Raw genomic sequence first — 11,872 nt, forward strand, 5'->3', positions numbered from 1 at the left:
TACTAGATAACACAACTTCATTTCACAATGTTGATTGCACTGTTGATTTCTCTTTGAAACTTTCTACTTCATAGCCCTCTTAAACAAACATTTTTATTGGCTCTCCTTGTACATATTTAACTGTATTTTCTCTATGCATTTCCTGGACTCCTCTTCACCATTTAAATGTAGGTATTCCCAGGATTCTGTTATGCAACATTTTTCCTGATTTCACACTCTCTCCTTGGGTTAACTAATTTACAATTTATCTTCTGTTACCTATATAATGATGACTCAAAAATCTATATGTCTAGCTCACATTTCTCTCACTTTAGCTTCACACTCCATTATTCAACTCTTGCTAGATATCTCTGTCTCATAGGCACTTCAGCATATCTAAAATTGACCTCATCATTTTTCTCTCAAAAGAGCTCTTCATTCAGTATTTTCAGTCTCATTTAGAGACACCATTTACACCCAGTTATTCAAACCAGGATTTATCTTTTATTCCTCCTCCTTCATATTTTACATTTAATCAGTCACTAGGTCCTGCTGATTTGATATAAATATTTCTTGAATCTGTTCCTCCCTTTCTACTTCTACTACCACATAGTTCAGCCTCTCACCATCTCTTGTCTGAACTATTACAGCTTCATTCATTCAGTCAGTCATTTTATTCAACAATATTTTCCTTACCTCTATTCTTATCCCTTTCAAATACATCTACTCTACAGCTACCAGGAAGCTCTGTCTGAAGCAGAAGTCTTATGATGCCACACCTCAGCTTAAAGCCCTTTAATGGTTCCCTATCATTTGCAGCATAAGATTCACTCTCTTTAACATAGTCACATAAGATCCATTATGATTAGGCCTCTTCCTTTCTCTTTTAGCCTTATATTCTACAATTATTTGCTTTATACATTGTTTTATACCAATCCAGAGCTTTGCCTCCAAATCCATATGATGCTATTTATCACTTCTGTGGATTTGCTTTGGACTTTATTCAGCCTGGAATTCCATCTTCTCTAAAACCAGAGTTTAAGACTCGGCTCAGATGTCATCCCTAGAAACCTTTTCATGGCCACCTCACTACCTCCTTGTATAATTATAGCATTCTTTGTACAGACAGATTGATTTATATTTTTTGGTTAGTGCTTCCCACTATATTGAACTTTTTGAAGGTAGTGACTCTATTTAACTTTTATTTATCTGAGCCTGTTATAATAATTCATTTGAAGTACCACCTAGTGGTACTTCTCTAGGTGGTACTTCAAAAATATTTATTGTAGTCAATTGATTTATTGTGTGTGTGTGTGTGTGTGTGTTTGGTTTTTTATTTAATTTTCTAAAACATTTTTATTGGAGTATAATTGCTTTACAATGTTGTGTTAGTTTCTGCTATATAACAAAGTGAATCAGCTATATGTATACGGATATCCCCATACCCAATCCCTCTTGTGCCTCCCTCCCACCCTCCCTATTCCACCCTTCTAGGTGGTCACAAAGAACCGAGCTGTTATCCCTATGCTACGTAGCTGCTTTTATCTTTGCCAAAGCTATACCTTTGGGCAGTGATTCCCTAAGGAATCAAGAGCTTTGAGTCATTGCAGGTGATCTCTGTCTTTATTTGCAAAAAAAACAAAAAAAAACTGACATAGTTTTTTTTAAATACACAATTTTTTAAATACACAATGTTTAAATACACAATTTTTAAATTGTGCATTTAATTTAAATACACAATTACTTAAAAGTGTTATTGAATTTTTCAAAATTATTATTATTATATAGTTATTCAGTTAGTGACATTGAACATGACAACTACTGTCATGTGGGATTCTGGGAATATTTTCAGTATTAAAAAGGGGTCTTGGGCTTCCGTGGTGGCGCAGTGGTTGAGAGTCCGCCTGCCAATGCAGGGGACACGGGTTCGTGCCCCGGTCCGGAAAGATCCCACATGCCGCGGAGTGGCTGGGCCCATGAGCCATGGCCGCTGAGCCTGCACGTCCGGAGCCTGTGCTCCGCAACGGGAGAGGCCACAACAGTGAGAGGCTCGCGTACCACAAAAAAAAAGAAAAAAAAAAAAGGTGTCTTCATACTCAGAAGCTTGGGGGACTATTATCTTGTATTGTAAATCATGGAAAGCTGGAACTTACTCTTTTTTTTTTTTACATCTTTATTAGAGTATAATTGCTTTACAATGGTGTGTTAGTTTCTGCTTTGTAACAAAGTGAATCAGTTATACATATACATATGTTCCCATATCTCTTCCCTCTTGCGTCTTTCTCCCTCCCACCCTCCCTATCCCACCCCTCTAGGTGGTCACAAAGCACCGAGCTGATCTCCCTGTGCTATGCGGCTGCTTCCCACTAGCTATCTATTGTACGTTTGGTAGTGTATATATGTCCATGCCTCTCTCTCACTTTGTCACAGCTTACCTTTCCCCCTCCCCATATCCTCAAGTCCATTCTCTAGTAGGTCTGTGTTTTTATTCCTGTCTTGCCCCGAGGTTCTTCATGACATTTTTTTTCTTAGATTCCATATATATGTGTTCGCATACGGTATTTGTCTTTCTCTTTCTGACTTACTTCACTCTGTATGACAGGCTCTAGGTCCATCCACCTCACTACAAATAACTCAGTTTCAGAACTTACTCTTTATATTAACCTCTTTTTCGTAAAAGACCAGTTACTGGCACTAATGAATGGTAATAATTAAATATTTATTATAGCTATGCTATTTCAGTCAGTGTTAATTGAGCTCTTATTTTTTGCCAGACCTTTCACTAGGTGCTATTGAGGGAACCCAGAGATATAAAAGGTATATGGACTTCCCCTTCTGTATACACAGTGATGATTCTGCTCCAGTTATCTCATAATATTAGATATGAGTGATTTGGAGGGCTTGGACTTTTCAAGTAGTGTCCTATTTTATTTGAATGCTGTTTTCGGAAGCTTAAAAAGGAAGTTTTTCATGGTATGAACATGATTCATTCTATGTTATGACTAAAAGGAAAGAAATGTTTCACAACAAATACAAATGTTCTCATTTGTTTATGTTTGTTTTTATTTCCATTACACTAGGGGTGGATCAAAAAAGATCTTGTTGTGATTTATGTCAAAGAGTGTTCTTCCCATATTTTCCTCTAAGAGTTTTATAATGTCTGGTCCTATATTTAGGTCTTAAATCCATTTTGAGTTTTTTTTGTGTATGGTGTTAGGGAGTGTTCTAATTTCATTCTTTTACATGTGGCTGTCCACTTTTCCCAGCACCACTTATTGAAGAGACTGTCTTTTCTCCATTGTATATCCTTGCCTCCTTATGGGACCTAATGAAACTTAAAAGCTTTTGCACAGCAAAGGAAACTATAAACAAGATGAAAAGACAACCCTCAGAAAGGGAGAAAATATTTGCAAATGAATCAAAACACAAAAGATTAATCTCCAAAATCTACAAACAGCTCATGCAGCTCAATATCCAAAAAACAAACAACCCAATAAAAAAATGGGCAGAAGACCTAAATAGACATTTCTCCAAAGAAGACATACAGATGGCTAAGAGGCACATGAAAAGCTGCTCAGCATCACTAATTATTAGAGAAATGCAAATCAAAACTACAATGAGGTATCACGTCACACCAGTTAGAATGGGCATGATCAGAAAATCTACAAACAGCAAATGCTGGAGAGGGTGTGGAGGAAAGGGAACCCTCCTGCACTGTTGGTGGGAATATAAATTGATACAGCCACTATGGAGAACAGTATGGAGGTTCCTTCAAAAACTAAAACTAGAGTTACCATATGACCCAGCAATCCCACTACTGAGCATATACCCAGAGAAAGCCATAATTCAAAAAGACACATGCCCCCCACTGTTCATTGCAGCACTATTTATAATAGCCAGGTCATGGAAGCAACCTAAATGCCTATCGACAGATGAATGGATAAAGAAGATCTGGTACATATATACAGTGGAATATTAGCCATAAAAAGGAACGAATTTCCTCTCTAGGTCCATCCACTTCTCTGCAAATGACCCTCTCTATTTTACATTTGGTAGTGGATATATGCCCATATCACTCCCTCACTTCATCCCAGCTTACCCTTCCCCCTCCCCGTGTTCTCAAGTCCATTCTCTATGTCTGTGTCTTTATTCCATGTTGATGGATTTCTCCTCTTTTTCTAAACCAGGGATTCTCAAGGTATGGCCCCTGGACTAGCAGTATCAGCATCACCTAGAAAGTTGGAAATGCTCATTCTCTGATGCCGCTTCAACCTTCCCAATCAGAAATTCTGGGGGTGGGGTCAGCAATCTGTGTTTTAAGAAACCTTCCATGTGATTCTGACTCAAGCTAAATTTGAGAACCAGTATTCTAAATAAAACAATTTCTTCCATTAGTACCATCATTCTTCTAGTCACCCAGTCTTGAAATCTTGAAGCTATCAAATCATGGAATCTTTGGATTTGGGTGAACTCTATAGAATCTTCTCATTATATAGATAAGGAAACTGAGGCACAGGAAGTTAAATAATTTGACCCAAGCCATATATCTAGTCCTCTTGGTTAACCATTCTTTCCTGATCTCCTGTATATATTCATCACCAACTGTGACTGATTCTAAAGTTATATTTGGTATCTCCCGTTCTTCTGTTTTCCCATTACTGTCATCATGCTTCCTGGCTTTTACCTCTTACCCCATCTAATTCACTTTATGTACTGTTTCTAGATTAATCTTCACAACAAACATAATTTTTAACAGCCACTTTCATACTCAGAAAATTTAGTGTCTCATTGTGGCCTAACAATTATATTTTAAATCTATCTGCTACAGTTCTTCTAATTTATATAAACCAGTCTGGTTTACTCTTTGCCTCCCATGTGCCTGCCTGTGTATTCCATTTCTTTCCCTTTGTTACTATTGTTTTTCACATTCTATTTTCACTTGTATGTTTATAATTTTCCCTTCCTGGAACATTCACTCCATCCCCATTACCTGTTTATCAGAATTCTACCTTTCTTTCAAATTAAAACCTAAGGTCCACACCTAGAAGCCTTTTCTCATCACATCCAGTCTCTTCCTTCACTGAACTCTTATATTCATTTTCTGTGCAGTTCATTGGGTACTTAATTATATATACTACTTGCATTGCTAGTTGACTTTTCAGGTGTATATAAACTTATTTTGCTAGCTAACTTGTAAATTTTTTATAGGCAAGGATAGCGCCTTATGTTTTCTTATGGTCCCTGAAGTGCTTAATGTAACAGGTGCTCAATAAGCTGGTGATTTGTAATATTGCAGAAATGATAACTTGATAAGTTTTGCTGCAATGAAAAATCCTAATTGTGTACCAGTGTATAGCTATATTTTGTACAGTTTGTATATGTATATTTTCAGTCAGTTTAATTCAAGTGACCTTTTCACCCATTTGTTCTGTGATTATATTTGTTTTCTACCTCCTTTCTGTGCACATTTCTGGAAGACAAGAAAACTTTCTGTGAAAAACATTGTTTCTATGCTAATTTTTAGTGAAAGTTGATGTGGTAATTCAAGCATAGTATTTCTGAAAAAAAATAATAGAAACTTTTAATGACAAATAATGTTGAAACTCAAATCTTTAGCCTACAGAGTTCTAGAAAAACATAGCCCTATTTTTAGAGTACTGGTATTTTTATTCTCTTAAGAATTTAGCTTTGTGTTTACTCATGTTTCTGGTGAAATGGAATAGCAGATTGTAACAAAGAAGGCAACAAATATTATGTGTCATATGTTGTTCACTTCTTATTTGATAGAATAGGTTTTTATGCCTCTATATATTAAATTGAATAACAACCATTTTCTGAAATGTTCACACTGTTGGGCTAGAGAAGAAATTTCAATGTTGATTTTTTGGAGGGTGGTATATGATAGATCTCTAAGACAGTTTGGTATTTTGCTACTTGTAATGATTAAAGTTTATGGCCTAATTGCTTATTCCACTGGACTTTAATTTTCCTCTCTTGAAAAATTTATCTTTTTGTTGAACATACCACTCTTCTTTGTGTATTTTAGTAACTTTTCATCCTCTCCTTCCAATTACTCCTGTCTTGCCCATCTTTAACTCAAACATTATTTTCAGACTTAATAGAATGTGCATTAGGTAAATGTGTCTTTAAAAACCTATTTTGAAATTGGCTATTATCATTGTAGTCAGGCCTCAGTTTTTTATGTGTTGATTATTTTGTGGATAAACTCCTTTCTTGATTTTAGCTTTCTCCATCTGTCATCATGTTATCATGTAGATTTCCTTTGCTGGGTAGCCAATGTATGCATATTCAAGGAATATAATTTAATTTTATTATTTCACCTAATCAGAAATTTCCTTAAAAAGATAAATCTGCTATCAAAAATCAGTAATATAAAGTCAAACATAGTAGTTATTAGGATTATCCATTGTTTTTAATTATCTGTTTCTTTTTACTCTCACACTAGCACTCATAATCAATAGTAAAGAATTAACTTCCTATATCATGACACATATTTAATCATAGTGGGAAATTCAAGACAAGTTAAGAATATAGTGAGCAACTGAGTTTAGGAGAAGGCACCATCAGTAGGGCTGAAGACTATCATAGGGGCTGCTGGGGCCATTCTGCTTATTTTCCCATTTTTTCCAAGGGTCAAGACTAGGTATTAGCAAGGATTTTAAGAAGAATATAATAGATCTACAAAGGTACTGAATAAATTAACCATTGTGTGTCCATCATAACTAAGAAATTGTTTCTTGTCAATAATTCAGTTTGTTCCACTATCTATTTTAGTAGAGAGCCTGACTCTCTCTGCAATCTTATCACTCATGTCTCTAAATAGCATAAAATGTTTTCCTCTTTAGCTGCTTCTTTTTCAAGCACAAATATTTACATTTATGTCAAATTCTGAAAATTAGTCTTAATACCTTCATTACAATCCATACCAGCTGTTTGACTTTAAACAAGTCATTTAACCTTTCTGAAACTCATTTTTTTCTGATGTTAATTGAAAGGATTACCTACTTTTGTACATATATACATGCCTGCTTTACACCCGCACATATACCTGCACACACACTCACACACACACACACACACACACACACACACACACACACACACACAGCTAACTAACACAGTATTTAAGGTACTGTTCTAAGTACTTTATATGTAGCGCATATAATCTTCAAAATAACCCATGAAGTGCAGATTATTCTCATTTTACAGATATTGAAACTTATTCAGAGGGACGCAAAATAAGTATCTTAAGGCAAAGCAGCTATAAGTGCTAGAATCTGGAAGTAAATCCAGTTAGACTTCAGAACCTCACACCCACTTTTACTACTGTGTTATACTACCTCTTCAAAGCATTTTTAACTTTCCATTTGCCATGAATTTCTCCCTCCCTCCCCCTCCCCTCTTCCTTCCCCACTCCTCCTTCCTTATTTTTTTCTACTCCCCTCTCCTCCTCAGGTCTTGCTTTTGTCTTGTATCTGTAATGTTATCCCCTTTCCTCTTCTTTGGTTTTGATTTCTCACTCCATACAACACTGGTTCAAAATTCTCATTTTCTAGGACATATTCCTTGGTAAACACCACCTTATTCTAAACACTCCTTCATGGATATTTATATAATGTTTTAGTACTTTATTACTTGGCTCATTTTTGTTGTTGTTGTTTTTAATTGGATTTACATCATAGCCAGGTATATTTTTGCCTCATCTACAATTCATGTACTTTGTTTTCAAAAATGTGAAAAAAAATTTAGTAGAATTATAATTTAACTTCATGGGGGAACTCACTAAAGAAACACATGGGGAAATATTTTCTAATATAATCACCCAGTAATTCATCTATTTTGTAAATATTTTGTTTGCTTAAGGAAGAGCCAAACTATATATTTGTTTGCACCATATTTTGTGCAAACAGATATATAAACAGCATTTGACATTAATCTATGGAAATTTCTTAGAATGTACTATAGGTTGTGCTTTTAGTTGGATTTTATATGTTTCATCTTTTTTTAAGATGGAAGTATAGTTGATTTCTGTTTCATATCTTTTTTAAGGGCAAGAAATGGTCTATTTTTCTCACAAATCATTGGGCCTAGAAAATGGTATGAGCACATAGAGTAGTGGTTCTCACTCTTTGCTGCACACTAGAATCATCTCAGAGCCTTTAGCACTCTCAGTGGCCAGGCCAATTCCATCAGAATCTTTTCTAGGGGACCCAAGCATCAGTATATTTTAAAGCTCTGCAGGTGCTTGTTGCAGCAGGTGCTCAGTGAAAGCTGCTAACAAAGATAACTTAGATAAAAGGAATAGGTAATTATAATGAAAAGTATTGGTATTTTTGCTCCCACGTACCTACGTTAAATCCCTGGTAGCTCATTAACTAACTTATTTTAGTCAAGTTACTCTTCTGAGTCTTGGTTTATGCACTGTAAAATGGAAATAGTAGTAGTATGTATCTCATGGGGTTGCTGTGAGATAAATGGGACAATATATGTAAAACACTGAGAATCGTGCCCTTGAATAATAATTGCTAAATACTAGCTTCCTCTTAATTCATAGATGTTTACTTCCTGTTAAAAATGAGGTTGGTCATTAATCAGTAGAGAAAGGCAAATCAAAAGTACAATGAGATGTCATCTCACACCGGTCAGAATGGCCATCAAAAAAAAATCTACAAACAATAAATGCTGGAGAGGGTGTGGAGAAGAGGGAACCCTCTTGCACTGTTGGTGGGAATGTAAATTGATACAGCCACTATGGAGAACAGTATGCAGGTTCCTTAAAAAACTAAAAATAGAACTACCATATGGCCCAGCAATCCCACTACTGGGCATATACCCTGAGAAAACCGTAATTCAAAAAGAGTCACGTACCAAAATGTTCATTGCAGCTCTATTTACAATAGCCAGGACATGGAAGCAACCTATGTGTCCATCAACAGATGAATGGATAAAGAAGATGTGGCACATATATGCAATGGAATATTACTCAGCCATAAAAAGAAATGAAGTTGAGTTATTTGTAGTGAGGTGGATGGACCTAGAATCTGTCATACAGAGTGAAGTAAGTCAGAAAGAGAAAAACAAATACCGTATGCTAACACATATATATGGAATCTAAAAAAAAAATGGTCATGAAGAACCTAGGGGCAAGATGGGAATAAAGACACAGACCTACTAGAGAATGGACTTGAGGATACGGGGACAGTGAAGGGTAAGCTGGGACAAAGTGAGAGAGTGGCATGGACATATATACACTACCAAACGTAAGATAGCTTGCTAGTGGGAAGCAGCCGCATAGCACAGGGAGATCAGCTCGGTGCTTTGTGACCACCTAGAGGGGTGGAATAGGGAGGGTGGGAGGGAGGGAGACACAGAGGGAAGAGATATGGGCACATATGTATATGTATAACTGATTCACTTTGTTTTAAAGCAGAAACTAACACACCATTGTAAAGCAATTATACTCCAATAAAGATGTTAAAAAAAAAAGTAAAAAAAAAAATAAGGTTGGTACTGTCACAATGCTGCCATCAGTATCATCATTTTGATGTGTTACAAAATAGAAGCTGGGTATAATCTAAGGATAGGATGCCCCCTTAGGTCATGGTTGGATAATAGCTGTCTGAGTATCATTGAATTACCATGCTATAACTGTTTGGTTGATAAAAGATTTTCTTTAACACATTTGCCAATATACAATCTTTTACACACAGGCTAAATTCATTGCTGTTTCTAAAATAAAAAAAAATTGATGAAATCCAAGGCAAATCTCTTTTTTTAATACTTTATAAAAATAGTTCATGATATTTGTGTGTTTTCAGTGTTTGGGTGCACAATATCTTATTATCTTGGTGTCTTCATTTTAGGCTATAGACTTTGTAGAGCCCTGCAAAAAAAAAAAAAACAACAAACTGGAAAAACTCTACATATAATAATTGTTTAGTGAGAACTTAAATTCTTTCCTCACAGTTATTAAGATAACTGCAAACATTTCTTTTTTAAAAAATCCAGGCTGTTTCTTTGAGGGAAGAACACTTCAAGCTGGTTAACTATCCTGTACTTCTTCTGTTTATAAAAGTGGTATCTACTGTGTTCTTGTCTTATATAACTGAATCATAATCAGCTTATGTCACAGCAAGGACCAACATGTGAGCTACAAAGTCAGAGTGAGCAACACAATGACACACCTGTCAAACATATTGATCTCTATTTGTTCTCATATCAAATCAGCTAGTGCTGCAAATTTTCAGTGGGAGATATTTTCTAGCAAATGGATCTGATTTTTGGTTTTCTTTTCCTTCTCTGATAGTGACATGGCAATGACCGTACATCACTTAAGCAAATGAGGAAAATACATATTTTGGTCCCAGCCAAATGTATTGTAAGTGGAAATTTGAAACCTGAGGACTGGTTGACTATATTTAATTAGTATGCAGTAAATCCCATAAGTTAGAATGCTGGGCAGTGAGTTATTCTGGTTAATGAAATACTGTGGTTAACTTTAAGTTACCACACATACCACTTATGGCTTATTATTTCTCAGAGAAATCAGTTATAGTAACATATTTATCACAATAACTGTTTTAAACTTAATGGTGTGTAATTCAGAAGACATTTGAGAATTTAATAGGATCTCAGGATCGTAATTAATGTTAACTGATATATATGATACCATAGATGTATAAGGTATAGCTGAAGCTATACTAACCCTATGACAGATGGTTACTTTTCTCAATAAGTCCCTGATATCAAATTCCCTTTCTGTCATTAACCTTTCGTAAAAAAGAATGTACGAAACATAATAATTCCAGTTGTTTTTAAAGATCTCAATGAACAGGGCTATACAGAATTTATTGTCTTTTCCTAAATACCTTCTAATATTCATCTTATTTTACTCACAACATTACGTTACCCTTTCTTTGCGGGATTTTTTCTCACTTTATTCTCTGAATTTCTATCTTCTTTATTTCTATTTTGGTTCACTCTTTTTTTAAAAAAAAAAATGACATTATTGGATGCTGGAGATGTTGACCTAAAACAAATGGACTGTAAGATATTTCTCCAGCAAAGATGGGCTTATTTGGGGTCAGCAGAGAATTGCAGTTTGGGGTCTGCAACAATGGTAAGCCATGTGCAAGTTCCCTCATGGCAAGGGAAGGAGAACACTTTTATAGAGAGGAAAAGGAAAAGGGAGGGCTATAGTAAACAAAGAGTCCATGGCTTTTCATCGACCTAGTTCGTTCTAGGAAAGAAAGGGAGCCTTCTTCCTCCTGGGCTCTGCTGTTGTCACAGGCATGAGAGGTTTCCCTTCTGGTCTCCCAATTCAATTTAACTGAGGTTTCTGTTTATTCATTTTTTACATTTCCTCCTTTTGATAAAGATCTTTCTTGGAAAACATCACTGATCAAGAGTCAGGTTTTCTAGTTTCAGCAGCTTTTTGTCCTTCAGTGTCTGGAAGGACCTTTCCTGGATGTAGTGTCTCATGTAGAAGGCAAAGTACACAGATTGGAAACCTAGTAAGGTCACATAGTAACAAGGAGGAGTAGGAGGGAGAACTCTCAGGTACTTTTAATCTAAAGTCCATATGTTAGTAAGATCATAGACACTGGAGGTCATCTGAAGTGTTACGCCATCATCAAAGGTTTGATGACAAACTTCCAATAGGTCTAGATATCTTGGGAAAGCTGTCTAATCAGATGCCATCTGCTTCAATACTGGGAAATCTTTACTTTCAGGTCACAGATGATATGCAGGTCCAGTCAGGGTTCAGTGCTTTCCTTATGGTGTCACATGAATCCCAGAGTCTCTTCTTTGGAGTTTGGTGGCACAAGGCTTGGTTAGTAGTACTTGATAGGGCCTTTCCTGGGATGTTGAA

Source organism: Phocoena sinus, chromosome X, assembly GCF_008692025.1.
Source record: "Phocoena sinus isolate mPhoSin1 chromosome X, mPhoSin1.pri, whole genome shotgun sequence".
In the NCBI taxonomy this organism is placed as follows: Eukaryota; Metazoa; Chordata; class Mammalia; order Artiodactyla; family Phocoenidae; genus Phocoena; species Phocoena sinus.